Source organism: Caretta caretta, chromosome 6 (genome assembly GCF_965140235.1).
Source record: "Caretta caretta isolate rCarCar2 chromosome 6, rCarCar1.hap1, whole genome shotgun sequence".
Lineage (NCBI taxonomy): Eukaryota > Metazoa > Chordata > Testudines > Cheloniidae > Caretta > Caretta caretta.
This window is the reverse complement of record NC_134211.1, coordinates 12,506,391-12,526,514: the sequence shown is the minus strand read 5'-3', so window position 1 is coordinate 12,526,514 and position 20,124 is coordinate 12,506,391. Positions and strand designations below refer to the sequence as shown.

Genomic DNA, 20,124 nt, shown 5'->3' with positions numbered 1-20,124 from the left:
TTTATGATTGTAATGTAAATGGTGTTAAGGGACACTAAGCCAAATTCTGTGCCCTCTACCACTGGATTATTTTGAATAAGTGCATTAACTACAGTGTAGTCACAATGGATTCTAACAACCTGTCGATCTAAGGATTTAGATTTTTTTTACAAGAATATACTATTTCAGGTATACAACATGATGATGTCATAGTAATTCATATGTGTGATGGTTACCATGTTAGCCAACAGCAGGGACTGAACTGGGAATCTCTAGAATGCAAAGCACGAGAGGCTACAGCTTGGCTAAAGAACCAGCCATTGAAGCAATGGCCTATAACAGGATCACATCCCCTGTACAGCAGGCAGTGAATGGGACACAACACATACTAACCAGTGGGTTACATATGCACAATGTATGTTAAGGTCATACTTTGCTATGCATTCCAGTCTGTTTTAATTTGTCTGCTGCCTACTCTGTGGAGGTCTTGCAACTATTGCCAGCACCTACAGGAATATGGGGCACTGAAAAGCCCAGAGTCTGCCCATAGCACACTGTAAATGTAAATCAGTTCCTATAAGTTTTATGATTATTTTTCTCTGTAGATAACAAAGAAGTTAGATGAATGATTGGAGACAATCACATGACAATGACCAAATTAATTCTCATTGGATTAACAGATCGTCCAGAGGTGCAGGTCCCCTTCTTCATTATATTTTTTCTCATCTATCTCATCACCCTCCTGGGGGTCAATCTGAATTAACAAAATCATCCCTAAATTCCCCAACTCCACATGCCCATGTACTGTTGCTGAGGCAGAAGTACTTGTCATTCCTAGATGCCTGCTATTTATAGAAGATTAGGGTTGGAAGAGACCTTAGGAGGTCATCTAGTCCAACCCCCTGCTCAAAACAGGACCAACACCAACTAAATCATCCCAGCCAGGGCTTTGTCATGCCAGGCCTTAAAAACCTCTAAGGATGGAGATTCCACCACTTCCCTAGGTAACCCATTCCAGTGCTTCACCGCCTTCCTAGTGAAATAGTGTTTCCTAATGTCCAACCTAGACCTCCCCCACTGCAACTGGAGACCATTGCTCCTTGTTCTGTCATCAGCCACAGCTGAGCTCCATTCTCTTTGGAACCCCCCTTCAGGTAGCTGAAGGCTGCTATCAAATTCCCCCTCACTCTTCTCTTTTGCAGACTAAACAAGCCTAGTTCCCTCAGTCTCTCCGCATAAGTCATGTGCCCCGGTCCCCTGAGCATTTTTGTTGCCCTCCACTGGACTCTCTCCACTTTGTCCCCATCCTTTCTGTAATGGGAGGACAGGGGGCAAAACTGGACATAATACTCCAGATGTGGCCTCACCAGTGCAGAATAGAGGGAAATAATCACTTCCCTCGATCTGCTGGCAATGCTCCTACTAGTGCAGCCCAATATGCTGTTAGCCTTCTTGGCAACATGGGCACACTGCTGATTCATATTCAGCTTCTCATCCCCTGTTATCCCCAGGTCCTTTTCTGGAGAACGGCTGCTTAGCCAGTCGGTCCCCAGCCTACAGCAGTGCATGGGATTCTTCTGTCCTAAGTGCAGAACTCTGCACTTGTCCTTGTTGAACCTCATCAGATTTCTTTTGGCCCAATCCTCCAATTTGTCTCGGTCACTCTGGACCCTATTCCTACCCTCCAGCATATCTACCTCTCCCCGCAGCTTAGTGCCATCCGTGAACTTGCTGAGGGTGCAATCTATCCCAATGTTTAAATCATTAATAAAGATGTTGAACAAAACCATCCCCAGGACTGACCCCTGGGGCACTCCGTTTGATACCAGCTGCCAACTAGACATTGAGCCATTGATCACTACCTGATGAGCCCGATGATCTAGCCAGCTTTCTATCCATTCATTCAATCCATACTTTTTAAACTTGCTGGCAAGAATACTGTGGGAGACTGTATCAAAACCTTTGCTAAAGTCAAGATATATCACATCCACCGCTTTCCCCATATCCATAGAGCCAGTTATCTCATCATAGAAGGCAATCAGGTAGGCCAGGCATGACTTGCCCTTGGTAAATCCGTTGATTGTTGCTGATCACCTTCCTCTCTTCCAAGTGCTTCAGAATGGTTTCCTTGAGGACCAGCTCCATTACTTTTCCAGGGATTGGAATATTGCTCCCAATATGCTGTTCAATTTCTTAGAGGAAAGCAAAGACATTTCATATAGTGGGTGCATTATGCAATATGGCTTTTTTGTTGTATTTGTCACCTCTGAGATTTTCCTTCTGCCTGTGATGGTGTATGATCACTATGTGGCCACCTGCAACCTACTGCTCCACACAGTCACCATGACCAAGAAGGTCTCATAATGCTAGTGGTTGGGTCGTATTTCTGGGGCTTTGTGAAGTCTTTGATAAACAGAAGTAGTTTGCTGAGATTATCCTTTTGTGATTCCAATGTCATCAATCACTTTTACTGTGATCTCACCCCTCTCCTGCAGTAATGTCTCTGTCAACGAGATGCTACTTTCTACCTTTTGGCTGTGTGTTTGAAATGAGCACATTTCTCATCATCATCATCATCTCGTACATTCTTACTGTGATTGCTTATTGTAATGTTGAACTCCCAGTTCTACAGCCTGAGGAACAGGGATGTGAAATGTGCTGTAAGAAAAGTGATGATTACTCAGTGAAAGTCTAGCAAAACATCCTTCAGAGTAACTAATGGGGAAGGGTGGTAGGAAAAAGGGGTCTGTTGTGGTGTGAAATCAGGAATTCCGTGTCAGCAGCATTGCCAGAAATAGTTGAAAGGTTCTTTCAGGTCACAAAGGTTTAAGGTGTGTATCAAAAACACACAATGTGCATTGCATGATATAGCTGGCTTTAATGAATTTATATCACTTAAAGTTCTATCATATCAGATCCTTAGTAGAATAGCATATTATTCTGTTCTATTTTTATTCTAAGTAAATAAAACTCCTTTCATCCAACCTCCATCTCCCTAAGTGCTCAGCCCAGTCTCATAAAGAACTGGATGGTTTGCCAATACGGACATATTCCTGACCCCTACGGCGTGGAAACAATGTTATGTTCACATCACACAGACAGAGAAGTTACATGAAAGCATGAAATACACTTTCTGGAAGGTTGCAACATACCACTTATTTCTTTAGAATTCAAAATAATAACAAGCAAGAACCTCAAAACAGAGAGAGACAACGCAGGCTTCTCCCTAAGGCTATATCTACACTGCACAGTCTTTAGGGTGGTGTGTAGAGTAGGTAACCTAACATGCCTCCTACCACCAGCGTAGATAGCAGTGCACATGATGAGGCGTTGCTCAGGTGAGTAAAGACACACCTGGACCCTTAAAGTATGTACCCTGCATAGTCCTCTACATGCCCAACCAGTGACTCTTCCATCTACACTACTATTTTACCAATGTAGTATCCCACTATGTCACCACTGTTAAAACCTTTCTCCGCTGCCTCCCCACTGCCAGAGCCTTTCACTGCCACATGTAGCTACGCACTGCAGTGTGGACAAAGTCTGCTTTTCACTGCCATGTGTAGCTACAAATACCCTACACACCACCACCGGTGGTGTACAGAGTAAACATACTATAAGACAGAGAAACTCAACTCACCCCACCTTGTTCCAAGTTAGCTCTCTGCAGAATGACTCTGATCAGAAGTTTCCTTGCAGAGCCTCCTAGCCTGCAGGTGGGACCAGGAAAACGCTTGAAATTTTAAGTGATAGGTTACAATTACCTACCTTAATGATAGGGTTTTTGTTTAAATCAAGACGTTTTGATTATAGTTTAGTGTAAGTGTACCTTGCCCCCTTCCCACTCCCCTTCCAAACTCCCTCTCGAAACTCCCTGTTAGCGGCCCTTGGTCGCAAAGCTCCCTGCTTGCTTTCTCACTGCTTTATAAAGCCCTGGCCTCCTTGATAGCTCTGCCCCCTGCCTAAGGCTCAGCCAATGAACAGAGGATTCTAGATTTCAAACCTTGTTTAGAAGCTCATAGCTTCCAACTGCCGGCCACAGCACATGGTCCTTCAAACAAAACAAACAAATACAAACTCAGCGCACACCACGTAACCCCCAAACACAAACACACACTACAGACAGCCACTTACCCCAAGGGTCTCGTATTTGCTCCTCCTTCACCTGGAGAACTCCCTCTCGAAACTCCCTGTTAGCGGCCCCTGGTTAGCCAAGCCCTGTTTATTCAATTGTGGAACAAGATGGGGCTGCTCCCTCTTCCTCTGAGTATTTGATGCCGCTATGGGAAAGGAAGTTATAGCAATAGAAGCCCACTCCAGTATTGTGGTCTGGAGTCCAGAACATATACCTAAACTGAAAGTCTCTGATTCCAGTGCCACAATCTCTAAATTGAATTACTCTCCCTCATAGTTGCATACAGAGTGAACTGGACTAAATCAGGAGTTCTTCCAGTTTATAAGGATTTATCCATTTCGTTTTGACTCTTCCAAATTTAGCCCCAGTTCAGTGAAGCATTTAAGGATATGGTTAAGTCAGTTCCTATTCAGCAAAGCACTTGCACACGGTCTTTATAAAATCATACAAATGCAGGGCTGAAAAGGAGTGCGAGAGGTTATCTTGTCCATCCTGCTGTGCTGAGTCAGGACCAAGTAAACCTAGACCGTCTCTGACACCTGTTTGTCCCACCTGTTCTTAGAGACCTCCAATGATAGGGATTCCACAACCTTCCTTGGAAGCTACTGCCCTTAGCTAAAGATTTTCCTTGTGTCTAACTTGTATCTCCCTTGCTGTAGATTACTTCTTGCCCTACCTTCAGTGGACATGGAAGACAATTTATCACTGTCAGGGTTCCCTCCCCACTCTGAACTCTGGGGTACATATGTGGGGAAATGCATGAAAGATCCCCCTAAGCTTATTTCTACCAGCTTAGATTAAAAACTTCGCTAAGGCACAAATCCTTTCCTTGTCCTTGGGCCGTATTGATGCCACCACCAAATGATTTAGACAAAAATTCAGGAAAAGGGCCACTTGGAGTCCCTATTTCCCCAAAATATTCCCTGAAGCCCCTTCACCCCCTTTCCTGGGGAGTCTTGAGAATAATATCCTAACCAATTGGTTAAAATGTGAGCACAGACAAATGCCTTGGTTTTTAGGACACTGAAAATCAATCAGGTTCTTAAAAGAAAATTTAAAAAAAAAAGTAAAAATCACACCTGCAAAAATCAGGATGGAAGATACTTTTTACAGGGTAATAAAAAGATTTAAAACACAGAGGATTCCCCTCTAGGCTCAGCTTCAAAGTTACAAAAAAACCCAGGAATAAAACTCACTCAGCATAGGGAAAATTCACAAGCTAAAACAAAAGATAATCTAACACATTTCTTTGCCATTACTTACAATTTTTGTAATCTTAGATCCTCATTCAGGTATGTTTTCAGATGTTTTTCCTGCCTGGTCTCTTTCTCCGTCCAGAGAGGGAACAAACAAAGAGAACCAAACAAAACCTCCTCCCCGCCCCCTCCCCCGTGATTGAAAAGTATCTTCTTTTCTTATTGGCCCTTTTGGTCAGGTGCCAACTAGGTTATTTGAGCTTCTTACCCCTTACAAGTAAAGATTCAGTACAGCTACCCAGGAGGGATTTTATGCTACCCTTAGCTGTGTGTTTATGACAATCACTGTTCTCTTTATAACAGCCCTGAACATATTTAAAGAGTGTTATGTGTAAGAACATGTTTAATGGGATTTAAATACGTGTCTAACGCAAGGAAATTCTTAAATGCTTTACTGAATAGGAAGGGATCGCTGAACTGAGGCATAAATGGGCAAATGGAGTTATACAACTGGGGAAAATGAGGCACAGAGAGGAGAAGTGACTTGCCCAAGTCCCAGCAGGCTCCTGGCTGAACCTGAAATAGATATTAGGTCTCCGTGGTCCCAGTCAAACACTACATTTTGTAAATATCCCCTTAGAAGAAAATTAATATGATTAAAATTAATGCTTCAGCATGTCTCTTGTGTACTGTCATTCAAAGCAAACTAATGCTTCTTTTGTCTGGGCTAAATAATCCCAGACCAGGGCCGGATTAAGATCTTTAGAGGCCCTAAGAACTGAAAAGATTATGGTGCACCCCAATATGTAATTCAAAATAAAAACAATACTATACTGTAAAATAACATTTTATTTTTCGAAATGACACAAAACTTACATGTATGCTGAAATTAAAATAGCTTCTTTCTAGATTTTCTGATTGCAAAATTCTGGATAAATTCATCAAAGCTGACAAGATGAAGCATGTCCGCTTCCATACACAATAGGGAAAGTGAATCAAGTCTGTCCTGACACATTGTTGTTCTCTGAGGGTTTTTTATTCTTTTCACCTGAGAAAAAGAGCGTTCTGCAGAGCAGTTAGTAATCATCAATGTTAGAAAAATACGTCATGTGATCTCTACATTTGGAAATACACATTGTATTCCGATTTCAGAGGAACAGCCGTGTTAGTCTGTATTCGCAAAAAGAAAAGGAGTACTTGTGGCACCTTAGAGACTAACCAATTTATTTGAGCATGAGCTTTCGTGAGCTACAGCTCACTTCATCAGATGTATCCCTATTGTATTCCCTATTTCAATATTGTGTCATGAAGATCAATGTGACTGAATTTCATTTTTCATGTTTCAGTAAACTTTGTGTGCATATAACAGTGGAACTGTCGTACTTCTCCACAGAGATTCATGTTCAAGTCAACAGGGTATGAGTCAACTAGCTTTTGGGAACCTTGTCAATATTGTTCATCAGATAAGTCCATATCATTTAGAAAAGAAAATCTACTTGATACTTCTTTGTACACTTCACCTCTCCTCTTCATATGAGCTTCAAGTGTATCAATTATAGTGTGGTAAGTAGATATGCAAAATTTGTCTCTAGGATTCAATGCTGTTTCTGTTGCACTGCTATCATTTGCTCGTTTTTTCCTGATTCGCTTGCGGGACTGGGCTTCTTTGTAGTTAGTATCAGGCAAGATATCTTTTGATATGTCTTCAAATCTTTCAAAATCATTCCTCAAAGTGTGTAAGTGGTCTGCTAATGATTGGCAGAGGTCTGCACATGTTTTCAAATCCAATTCTTTTTCTTGGAGAGCTCGACTTGTGTGGTAAAAGTGTTGTAAAATTTCATTTCATATGGTCAACATGAATACAAACTCTAGTTCTTGCATCTTGTTTGCAATGTTTTCTGCCTCTCGTCTAGTTTCTCCCTTTTGTGATTGGTGTTCAGCTCTACTTTCTAATGCATCCACAATCTTTGAGTAAGACTCCAGAATTGCACTTGTTGCCACTGCATGTGCCTCCCAGCGAGTATTAGAAAGAGATTTCAACACACGATTATTGCCCAGATATGTTTTAAGAATTGCCCATCGGTGTGTTGAGGCAGAGAAAAATGTATAAAGTATCTGGACTGTTGAGAAAAATCAACAGCACTGCAGCCAACTGACTGAGAGTGTGTGCAGAACATGGTATGAATATGGCATATTTGTTCTGTTCTAAAAGCTTCTTCTGCATTCCTTGATAATGCCCTGACATGTTGGCAGCGTTGTCGTAAGATTGACCTCTGCACTTTGAGAAATCTATTTTGCAAACTTGGCACAGATAATTCAGTACTTGATTTGCCATTTCTTCACCAGTGTGACTTTTCGAACTGAGGAATGTTATAAATCATTCAGCTGGTTTTCCATCTGTGGGAGACACATATCTTAGAACAATACTCTATAGATCAATATGTGAAAGATCAGGTGTAGCGTCAACAGATAAACTGAAGTACTCAGCAGTAGTTATTTCATCCACAATAGCTGAACGAACTTTGTTACTCATTAGACCAATGAGTTCATCACATATTGTCTTGGATAAGTATGATGGGTTACCTGTGCCAGCATTCCCACATTTTGACATATGGCCTGCTAAAAATGAGTTAAACTGAGCCACAATACATGACAGGATCTGATTTCCTTGCATTGTTTCGATCTACATTAGTAGGATGCTCCCCTGATTTAGGTGGGGATAAGTAATAAAAAGAGAACAGAAAAATGGGGGAAGAGTGTTTAGTGGCGTGTAAGGAAGTATAACAAAGTTCTGATTTTTCCCATGATGAATACTTCGATGCTTTTAAAAAAATATCAAATATCAAATTTTTTCAAAAAAAAAAATCTCATTTTTTTTGATGCTCCCTGCTTTGCTGGTGCCCTAAGCACGTGCCTATTGGGTAATCCAGCCCTGTCCCAGATTCTGTGATCTCTCTAGTTGTTCTTCTGTGCACCTGGGATTTTGAGCACTGAAAAGCTTCAGGGATCAGGTCCCAGTGAAAAACTGCTGCACAACACACAACCACAATCCACTGGAATCAATGATGAAATGGCCCTGTGCCCCACAGGTTTGTTCAAGTTTTGAAACAAGTACAATATAACAATTCTGCCTTAGCAATGGAGCAGAAGCAAGTCACTCCAACCCAGAGCAGCCATTAAGGAGAAATATTGTGGCACTTTATACTGAAGATCCTGAAAAAGCCTAATGACCTTCATCAGTCCCTTTGAAATCTTCATGCAACAATCAGGTAAGCTAAGTAATATTTCCAGACATTGTGTGCTTTTAAATATCCATCTCCTTAAAAACAAAATTTACAAGGAGCCTTTACAAATGTTGCCGTATGTTTAAAAGTGTAATAGCTTCAACACGAGAGATTTAGAAAACTTGATTCTGTAAACTAGTGGTTAGGAACCTTATTGGAATGTAGGAGACCTGGGTTAAACTCCTTGTTCTGAATCAGTTTCTGCTCCTGAGTTTTAAATCAAAATTGGATGTTTTTCTACAAGATATGCTCTAGCTCAAACAGGAATTGATACAGTGAAGTTCTGTGTTATATAGGAGGTCAAATTAGATGATCATAGTGTTTACTTCTGGCCACCAAATGTGGTCTCTTACTGCCCAGATGAGATGCGTGTCCTAACCATTGGACTATTGGCTATTCTGGGGATCAATATCCCTCTCACCAGAAATTCTATCCTGGCTCTAAGAAACCTTCCCAATGGAAATTTTGTTGAAACTGGTGAATGTAGAGGGCAGGAATATTTATCCTTGATGTATTTCCACAAAATGTCTTGGGTTTGACAAATAGCTTTGGTCTCAATCCCTCTCAGTCCACCTTCTCAGCATAGAGAAAGAAGAACATCTGGGTCTCCTGGCCCCTAGCCTAGTAGTTAATCCACTAAATAACTGGGGTTATTTATTCTACAGAAGATAAGAGTGAGGGGAGATTTGATAGCAGTCTTGAACTACCTGCAGGGGGTTCCAAAGAGGAGGGAACAAGGCTGTTTTCAGTGGTGGCAGATGACAGAACAAGGAGTAATGGTCTCAAGTTGTAGTGTGGAAGGTCTAGGTTGGATATTAGGAAAAACTATTTCACTAGGAGCGTGGTGAAAGCACTGGAATGGGTTACCTAGAGAAGTGGTGGAATCCTTAGAGGTTTTTAAGGCCCGGCTTGACAAAGCCCTGGCTGGGATGATTTAGTTGGGATTGATCCTGCTTTGAGCAGGGGTTGGACTAGATAACCTCCTGAGGTCACTTCCAACCCTGATATTCTATGATTCTATGATATATTTTAAGGCTAGAAGGGACAATAAGATCATCAAGTCATGAAACACTGGAGGGGGTTTCTAGGGAGGTGGTGGAATCTCCATCTTTAGAGGTTTTTAAGGCCAGGAATCACAAAGCCCTGGCTGGGATGATTTAGTTGGGGTTGGTCCTGCTTTGAGAGGGGGCTTGGACTAGATGTCTGGGGGATGGGGACTGACGGGCTCTGAGGTCTCTTCCAACCCTAATCTTCTGTGAGTCTATGACTGGGTGGAGATACGTGTCCCTCTCCCTTATGACAAGAGTATTCCCAGGCTTCACAGTTCCCTGCCTATACCAGCCCAGGTCCCTCAGCCCCCCCATTTTAGTGTCATCCGCAAACTTGCTGAGGGAGCAATCCATCCCATCATCCAGATCATTAATGAAGATGTTGAACAAAACCGGCCCCAGGACCGAACCTTGGGGAATTCCACTTGATACCAGCTGCCAACTAGACATTGAGCCGTTGATCACTATCTGTTGAGCCCAACGATCTAGCCAGCTTTCTATCCACCTTATAGTCCATTCATCCAATCCATACTTTTTTAACTTGCTGGCAAGAATACTGGGGGAGACCATATCAAAACGTTTGCTAAAGTCAAGGTATATCAGGTCCACCACTTTCCCCATATCCATATACCCAGTTATCTCATTATAGAAGGCAATCAGGTTGGTCAGGCATTACTTATGCTTGCTGAATCCATGTTGATTGTTCCTGATCACCTTTCTCTCCTCCAAATGCTTCAAAATGGATTCCTTGAGGACCTGCTCCATGATTTTTCCAGGGACTGAGGTGAGGCTGTATTTCCCCGGATTCTCCTCCTTCCCTTTTTAAAAGATGGGCACTATATTTGCCTTTTTCCAATCATTCGGGACCTCCCCCAATTGCCATGAGTTTTCAAAGGTAATGGCTAATGGCTCTGAAATCACATCAGCCAGCTCCCTCAGCACCCTTGGATGCATTGCATCCAGCCTATGGATTTGTGCATGTCCAGCAGACACATAGATAAGGTATGTGGAGAGGATACCTTGCTGACAAATACATAACACATTCCAATGGCTGGAAGTTGAAGTTAAACAAATTCAAGTTTGAAATAAGATGTAAGTACGTAGAAGTGAGGGTAAGGACACACTGGAACAGCTTCCCTGAGGAGGTGGTGGATTTACCATCCCTTGGAATTTTTAAATCAGATTAGCTTTCTTTCTGAAAAACGGGTTTTAATCCAGTTTCTGGGAGTAATTTTGCAGCATGTGTATACAGGAGGTCAGACAAGATAATGATGGTAGTCCTTTCTGGCCTTAGAACCTATGAATCTATGAGGAGGTTTACAGCCCACACACTACTGTTAAAGGAGCATTGGAGGAATATTGGGCCAAGAAGGCACTGCCCCACAACAGCTGCCAGGCATGCTCCCTGCAAAGGACCTGCTTAAAAGGGAGCTCTGCTGGCTCGGTGGGGAAAGAGAAAACAAGACCGGCTGCAGAAATCTACAGGGGAAGAACCAGGACTGGGAGTATGATTCAGCTGGGAGGCCAGGGGCCAAGCCAGGGGCCTGGCCAGGGGCCTCACCAGGGCAACCAACGTTCTGACCAGGTGAAACAACTGGGTTCTGAGAGTGAGCAGGGAAGCCTCCACTGCCCCAAGTTGAGGCTTTGAATTTCTGAGACTGTAACCAGAAGGTTGGTGCCATGCCCCAAACTGAAGGGAAAACAGGAAAGGTAGGAAGGTGCCCAGGAGAGGCTGATCTGAAGTAGGAGCCAGAAGGGACTAAGCCATCCCTCGCCTCTACCCCCTTGGGCCATGGGCCAAGACCTGATGGAGAGGAAGAGCCTGTGTCTCCCTACCCTTTCCTTCTCCTCCAGCCATCTGAGAGATCCCAGAGGGCTCTAGGGGTGGGGAGCAGTGATGAACTGTGACTTGGCTGCTGGTTCCCCCCCAGGCTGAGCAAAAAATCCATCCCAAAACTCAGAGAGATGGTTTGGCTGCAGCCTGACTACTAGGCCTGCTAACCCTCAAGCAAAGCCCCTCTGCAGAATCTATGAACAGTTAATTCCCCCTCTCCCACTAACACGTTTTCTTGAAAATGGAGTTGCTGGTCCCAGTTGCTGTCAGCGAAGAGACTAAGAAACCCAACTTCCATTGAATTTTAATGGAGATTTGGGCTCCTAACTCCCTCAAGCTTCTTTGAAAATCCCAGAAATTCCTAATGTTCAGGTATTTATATCTCCACCCCATCCACTGAAGAAACCACATAGTGATAACTGGCACTGGCTGGGACACTCTTTGGCAGCCTGGGCACAGATGTTGAAGAGTGGAAGAATGAACTCCCCCTTGTTCTCTCTCCTGATGATTTCTTTATCAAGAAATCTGCTGTCTGCAGTGGCAGCTGCTATTTTGTAAGACAGAGGTGATGTGTCATGTGACTGAGGACACAACACATGCACACATTGTGCTTTCTCCCGAGGACTTACATTTGTTCTTTCTTCTCTTGTTTTCCTTAATCTAACATGAAAGACATTTAGACATTTGGTTCCTTCATGTTTATGGTAAATATATATTCTGTACTGGGGATGTATGAACTAGTTCCAACCCCCCCTCCCCCAAAAGAACAAATCATTGCTCCCCCACAGACCCATCCTCTTCTTCTAGTCCCCAGTTCAGACATGAGTTGGTTTAAGATTCTGAAACACTTGCATATATTTTCATGCCTTTCATGTGTTTTCAGTGTCCAACTGAGACCAGGAGTAGAGGTGCTGGGACTCTCATGAGAAAGTGGGTATTTGCCACCCGCTTTTTGCTCATTGCTAGCCCAGTGTTATTGATTCCAGATGTTTGCTTTGCACAGAAAAGCTTTGGATGCTTAAACAAAACAGACACGGTCTGAGAGCCAGAGCCTGACCTGGCTCTATGGGGCCATTCACACATAAGGAAGAGTAAGTCCCCACAGACATGACCCTATGTAGGGGATACTGATGGGGAAAGCTGGGGCTGCACAGCTGATACACAGGTGGGTGGAAAGTTGGCAGAGAATTGGCTCTTCCCCTCTGTCTCAATGAACAGATGATATCTGCTGTGGTACCTGTCACAATTCAATTCCTGAACTCCTGCTGGGGTGGTATAGTTAAGCATTGCCCCTTACACAGAGCCGGTGATCAAAGCACAATATAGCCCTGAACCTTTAGATAATTCCACATCTCTTGAGCCATCCTATCTGCAAAACCTGTGGCCAGATTGGAGACAGAACTCTAGCAGTGAAAATCTCCATATTCGACTCCCAATGCTTTGAATCGTTCAGTCTCAGTGACCTATGGACACCCTGGGACTAATTACCAATATGCATGACAGCATCCTTGCACAGAGTTATACAATCACTTCTCCACAAATATACTTGGCCCCAGCAATATGAAGATAGCTGAAGCTCCTTCTTCTACCCACCTGCCTGAGCTTGGAGAGACTTAAGGAATCAGGTCCCCAAGGCTTGTAAGAGAATATAAATGATCCCCCTGCCCTTCATCCAGATGGAAAACTCTTGGAGTGATCACATAAATTACTCATCCTTACACAGATAGATTTGCTTTGACCAGGTGTAGCACACACTGATAGATAGATCAATCCACTGGAAAATTGGTTTGAAGGTGCAGTTTTGACTTATAAAGTCCTACTAACTGATCTGAAAGCTAATTATGTAGAATACTGCTCCTTCAGCTGTAGCTGAAGTGGCTACATCCAGAATCTCAGGAGCAGCCCTGGGTGCAGACCTTCCATCTGTACACAGCAGGCAAATCGCTGTGTAGCTAGACTATACCCTGGTTGTGGGGGGAGGGATGGTGCTGCAGATTACAGCAAAGTGTTTTTGGTTTATTTCATGTGCTGTAGTTATTATCCATCCTCTCAAACACTGAGTCCTTTCTCCTCTAGCCCCCTTGCTTTCCTTGTAAAAGGCCACCTCGTGGGATCCCAATGGGTAGTGTATAAATCTCAGTTTACCTGCTGAGTTTTACTGGTTCTGTAACTACCCTGCATTGGGTAGATATCAGTAATTCCTATGAGATTTCCAAGACGAGGCACCAGAATTGAACCCAAGGATCATTCACACCAATGCAACAGCATTAGACCCTGCAACACAATACCGTGAGTGTAAGGGTCACAGCTACATACAGAAATCATCTTCCAAATGAGTTATTATGGAATTACTAGACTTGGCCAAGAGCGAGATGTTACCCAAGGACCTCTTGATGCCAACTAACAGAGGGCACAGAGGTACAAGGATTACAGAAACCCTCTGAGTCAGATATCTACACACTAGTCCACCAAAGACTGTCCTGTAAGGTCCCTAATGAAAGCCTGTGTCCCACTGGTCAGCATAATCATTGTGAGATATATGTATGTAAAATATGTGAAGACTTATGTGTATATACCAAAATATAGGTTCCCTAGGTCTGTGAGTTAACACAGGTCACCAAAAAATAATCCACATATTCCTGGCAGTCAGGGAAGAAGGGATGCTTACCTCATTCTAACTGGTCATGTGCAAATTAAGTACTGTATGGTTCACAATGTACATCATTTACAGTCTGAGCAAAATGCTAATCAATAGATTACAGGGGCTGCAGGGAGAAAAACAGCAGGGGTAACGTGTGGAGGGGTAAGACAATGAACTTTTGAAACTATAACTGAAGTGCAGATAAACTCCCAGTTATTGCTTCAACCTGTGAGGACAAGCTGCTAGTGGGCTTGATTTTATGGGTAGGGATCTCACCCAAACTGGATGAAAATGCTGGATAACACCTAGAGTAAGCTATCTTGTAGGAGACAGGGGAACACCTTGAGAGACAAGGTGGGTGAGGTAACATCTTTTATTGAACCAATTTCTGTTGGTGAAAGAGAGAAGCTTTTGAGTTCTTCAGATCTGGGGAAGGTACTCAGTGTCTCACAGGTAAATACAAGGTGGGACAGATTGTTTACCATAAATAGTTACAGATTGTAAAAAGAAAAGGAGTATTTATGGCACCTTAGAGACTAACAAATTTATTTGAGCATCAGCTTTCATGAGCTACAGCTCACTTCATCGTATGGCATGCAGTGGAAAATACAGTGGGGCGATTTTATATACACAGAGAACATGAAACAATGGGTGTTACCATACAAACTGTAACCAGAGTGATCAGGTAAGGTGAGCTATTACCAGCAGGAGAGAAAAAACCTTTTGTAGTGATAATCAAGGTGGGCCATTTCCAGCAGTTGACAAGAATGTGTGAGGAACAGTGCTGGTGGTGGGGGATAAATTCCTCATGTTTAATGCCCCCCTACTGTTCCTCACACGTTCTTGTCAACTGCTGGAAATGGCCCACCTTGATTATCACTCCAAAAGTTTTTTTTTTCTTTTTTCTCTCTTTCCTGCTGGTCGCGGGTGGTTCTGGGTACATATTGTCAGGCCTCGCCCTTCCCTCCCTCCTTCCATGAAAGCAAGGGCAGACAATCATTTTGCGCCTTTTTTCTTGAGTTACCTATGCAGGCGCCATACCACGGCAAGCATGGAGCCCGCTCAGCTAACCATCACCGTATGTCTCCTGGGTGCTGGCAGACGTGGTACTGCATTGTTACACACCAGCAGTTTATGGCCCTTTGGCAGCAGACAGTGCAGTATGACTGGTAGCCTTTGTCGATGTAGTCCTGGGTGTTCTTTTAACTGACCTCAATGTGGTTAGGGGCAAACATGGGAGTGACTCAGCCAGGTCATTTCCCTTTTAAGTTTTGTCTCATGGCAATTTAGTCCTACTGGCAGTGCACTGTCTTTTAATCAGCAGTCAGCAGAAGACGATAGCCAGCAGTCATACTGCACCGTCTTCTGCCAAGCTCCCAGGAGATGATGATGGCTAGCGGTCGTACTGCACAGTTTGCTGCCAGCAACATGTATAAGATAGATGAAGTGGATCAAAACAAGAAATAGACCAGATTTGTTTTATATTCATTTTCTCCCTCCCTCCATGAAATCAACGGCCTGCTAAACCCAGTTTTGAGTTCTATCCTTGAGGTTTTGATTTCTATCCTTTAGAGGGTCATTTTGTTTCTCACAAAGCCACCCCCTTGGTTGATTTTAATTCCCTGTAAGCCAACCCTGTAAACCATGTCGTCAGTCGCCCCTCCCTCCGTGAAGTCCTGCCTGAAATACTCCTTGATGTACAGGCACCCCCTTTGTTGATTTTAGCTCCCTGAAGCCAACCCTGTAAGCCGTGTCGTCAGTCGCCCCTCCCTCCGTCAGAGCAACGGCAGACAATCATTGTGTGCCTTTTTTCTCTGCAGAGGCCATACCGCGGCAAGCATGGAGGCCGCTCAGATCACTTTGGCAATTAGCAGCACATTAAACACCACACGCATTATCCAGCAGTATATGCAGCACCAGAACCTGGCAAAGAGAAACCGGGCAAGTAGGCGACATCAGCGCGGTGACGAGAATGATGAGGACATGGACACAGACTTCTCTCAAAGCATGGGCCCTGGCAATGTGGGTATCATGGTGCTAATGGGGCAGGTTCATGTGGTGGAACACCGATTCTGGACTCGGAAAACAAGCACAGACTGATGGGACCGCATAGTGTTGCAGGTCTGGGACGATTCCCAGTTCCTGTGAAACTTTCGCATGCGTAAGGCCACTTTCATGGAACTTTGTGACTTGCTTTCCCCTGCCCTGAGGTGCAAGAATACCAAAATGAGAGCAGCCCTCACAGTTGAGAAGCGAGTGGCAATAGCCCTGTGGAAGCTTGCAACGCCAGACAGCTACCGGTCAGTCGGGGATCAATTTGGAGTGGGCAAATCTACAGTGGGGGCTGCTGTGATGCAAGTAGCCAACGCAATCAAAGATTTGCTGATATCAAGGATAGTGACCCTGGGAAATGTGCAGGTCATAGTGGATGGCTTTGCTGCAATGGGATTCCCTAACTGTGGTGGGGCCATAGACGGAACCCATATCCCTATCTTGGCACTGGAGCACCAAGCCGCCGAGTACATAAACAGCAAGGGGTATGTTTCAATAGTGCTGCAAGCACTGGTGGATCACAAGGGACGTTTCACCAACATCAGCGTGGGATGGCTGGGAAAGGTACATGACACTTGCATCTTCAGGAACTCTGGTCTGTTTCAAAAGCTGCAGGAAGGGACTTTCTTCCCAGACCAGAAAATAACTGTTGGGGATGTAGAAATGCCTATAGTTATCCTTGGGGACTCAGCCTACCCCTTAATGCCATGGCTCATGAAGGCGTACACAGGCAGCCTGGACAGTAGTCAGGAGCTGTTCAACTACAGGCTGAGCAAGTGCAGAATGGTGGTAGAATGTGCATTTGGACGTTTAAAAGTGCGTTGGCGCAGTTTACTGACTCGGTTAGACCTCAGCAAAACCAATATTCCCACTGTTATTACTGCTTGCTGTGCGCTCCACAATATCTGTGAGAGTAAGGGGGAGATGTTTATGTTGGGGTGGGAGGTTGAGGCAAATCACCTGGCTGCTGGTTGCACACTGCCGGAGAGCAGGGCGGTTAGAAGAGCACAGGAGGGCGCGGTGCGCATCAGAGAAGCTTTGAAAATCAGTTTCATGACTGGCCAGGCTACAGTGTGAAAGTTCTCTTTGTTTCTCCTACCCAGGTAGCCCAGGAGGGGTGGTGGAAGAGAGAAGCACCAGGAGGGGTGGTGGAGGAGGGAAGAACAAGGCCACACAGCACTTTAAAACTTATTGAATGCCAGCCTTCTGTTGCTTGGGCAATCCTCTGGGGTGGAGTGGCTGGGTGGCCAGAGGGCCGCCCCCCACACGTTCTTGGGCGTCTGGGTGTGGAGGCTATGGAACTTGGGGAGGAGGGTGGTTGGTTATACAGGGGCTGTAGCGGCGGTCTGTGCTCCTGCTGCTTTTCCTGCAGCTCAACCATATGCTGGTGCATATTAGTTTGACCCTCCAGCAGCCTCAGCATTGAATCCTGCCTCATTTCATCACACCGCCGCCACCTTTCAGCTTCAGCCCTCTTTTCAGCCCGCCACCTTTCCTCATTTTGTGCTTTCCTGCACTCTGACATTGTCTCCCTCCACGCATTCATCTGTGCTCTGTCAGTGTGGGAGGACAGCATGAGGTCAGAGAACATTTCATCACGAGTGCGTTTTTTTCACCTTCTAATCTTCGCTAGCCTCTGGGAAGGAGAAGATCCTGTGATCCTTGAAACACATGCAGCTGGTGGAGAAAAAAAAAGGGACAGTGGTATTTAAAAAGACACATTTTATAGAACAATGGGTACACTCTATCACGGTAAACCTTGCTGTTAACATTACATACACAGCACATGTGCTTTCATTCCAAGGTTGCATTTTGCCTCCCCCCAGTGTGTGGCTAGCCCCTCATCCCTCCCTGTGGCTAACAGCAGGGAACATTTCTGTTCAGCCACAGGCAAACAGCCCAGCAGGAACGAGCACCTCTGAATGTCCCCTTAAGAAAAGCACCCTATTTCAGGTGACCATGAATGATATCTCACTCTCCTGAGGATAACACAGAGAGATAAAGAACTGATGTTGTTTGAATGCCAGCAAACATACACTGCAATGCTTTGTTCTGCAATGATTCCCGACTACATGCTACTGGCCTGGAGTGGTAAAGTGTCCTACCATGGTGGATGGAATAAGGCTGCCCTCCCCAGAAACCTTTTGCAAAGGCTTTGGGAGTACATCCAGGAGAGCCGCTAATGAAAGGGGAAATTAATCATTAAACATGCTTGCTTTTAAATCATTTCCAGTATTTTAAAAGGTACACTCACCAGAGGTCCCTTCTCCGCCTGGCGGGTCCGGGAGGCAGCCTTGGGTGGGTTTGGGGGGTACTGGCTCCAGGTCTGGGGTGAGAAACTGGCTGTCGGGAAAACTGGTTTCTCCGCTTGCTTGCTGTGAGCTATCATTTTTCTCGTCCCCAAAACCTGCTTCTGTGTTGCCTCCATCTCCATTGAAGGAGTCAAACAACACGGCTGGGGTAGTGGTGGCTGAACCCCCTAAAATGGCAGGCTGCTCATCATAGAAGCAGCATGTTTGGGGCTCTGTCCCGGAGCGGCTGTTCGCCTCTCTCGTTTTCTGGTAGGCTTGCCTCAGCTCCTTAAGTTTCATGCGGCACTGCTTCGGGTCCCTGTTATGGCCTCTGTCCTTCATGGCCTGGGAGATTTTGACAAATGTTTTGGCATTTCAAAAACTGGAATGTAGTTCTGATAGCATGGATTCCTCTCCCCATACAGCGATCAGATTCCCGTTAGGTCCATGCTGGAAGTCTTTTGCGATTCTGGGACTCCATCATGGTCACCTCTGCTGCTGAGCTCTGCATGGTCACCTCTGGTGATTAGCTCTGCATGGTCACCTGCAGCTTGCCACTCTGGCCAAACAGGAAATTGAAATTCAAAAGTTTGCGGGCCAATACCATCTAATTGTGTCCACAATACCCCAAATTCGACCCAGCAAGGCCGATTTCAGCGCTAATCTATTTGTCAGGGGTGGAGTAAGGAAACCGATTTTAAGAACCCTTTAAGTAAAAAAAAAAGGGCTTCGTCGTGTGGACGGGTGCAGGGTTAAATCGATTTAACGCTGCTAAATTCGACCTCAACTCCTACTGTAGACCAAGGCTAAGAGACCATTCAAGGTGAAGTGGCCTGTTAACACCTCTATGAAAAGGACAAAACAGGGGGATTAGGGGGTTACAGATTGTTGTAATAAACCATAAATCCAAAATATTTATTAAAACCATGATTTTTAGCGTCTAACAATGTTATGAATTCAAGCTCCCAGGCTTGTCTTTTGAAGGTGTGCCGTATTAGTTAAATTTAGGCTCTAGAAAGCATGTTATGATTTTGTTTTATAAGTAACTGTTTCCAGTTATCTTACTTTCTATCACTTGAATTTCTGTTCTTTGATAATAAACTTATTCGTTTTCTATCTTATTATCATATCTTATTCTTGTTGTTGGTAAGCATAATCCCAACTATACATATAAAATGATGGGATCTAAATTAGCTGTTACCACTCAAGAAAGAGATTTTGGAGTTATTGTGGATAGTTCTCAGAAAACATCCACTCAATGTGCAGCGGCAGTCAAAAAAGTAAACAGAATTCTGGGAATAATTAAGAAGGGGATAGAAAATAGGACAGAAAATATCATGTTGCCTCTATATAAATGTATGGTATGTCCACATTTTGAATGCTGTGTGCAGATGTAGTCGCCCCATCTCAAAAAAGATATACTGGAATTGGAAAAGGTTCAGAAAAGGGCAACGAAAATGATTAAGGGTATGGAACGAGGAGAGATTAATAAGACTGGGACTTTTCAGCTTGGAAAAGAGACAGCTTATGATTGAGGTCTATAAAATCATGACTGGTGAAGAGAAAGTAGATAAGGAAGTGTTGTTTACTACTTCTCATAACACAAGAACTAGTGGTCACCAAATGAAATTAATAGGCAGCAAGTTTAAACCAAATAAAAGGA

At 44.2% G+C, this 20,124-nt stretch overlaps 1 long non-coding RNA gene across 1 annotated transcript in view; it reads right to left on the bottom strand.

Annotated features, from left to right (window-relative positions):
* Positions 1-17,283: 17,283 nt before the first annotated feature.
* The window catches only part of LOC142072312 (uncharacterized), a 77,284-nt gene continuing 74,443 nt past the window's right edge, over positions 17,284-20,124 (bottom strand). Inside the window, exons 3-4 of the long non-coding RNA XR_012668709.1 lie at positions 18,425-19,020; positions 17,284-17,847 (exon numbers count right to left, since the gene is read on the bottom strand). This is a non-coding gene — a long non-coding RNA (uncharacterized LOC142072312). The remainder of the gene's footprint in view (positions 17,848-18,424; positions 19,021-20,124) is intronic.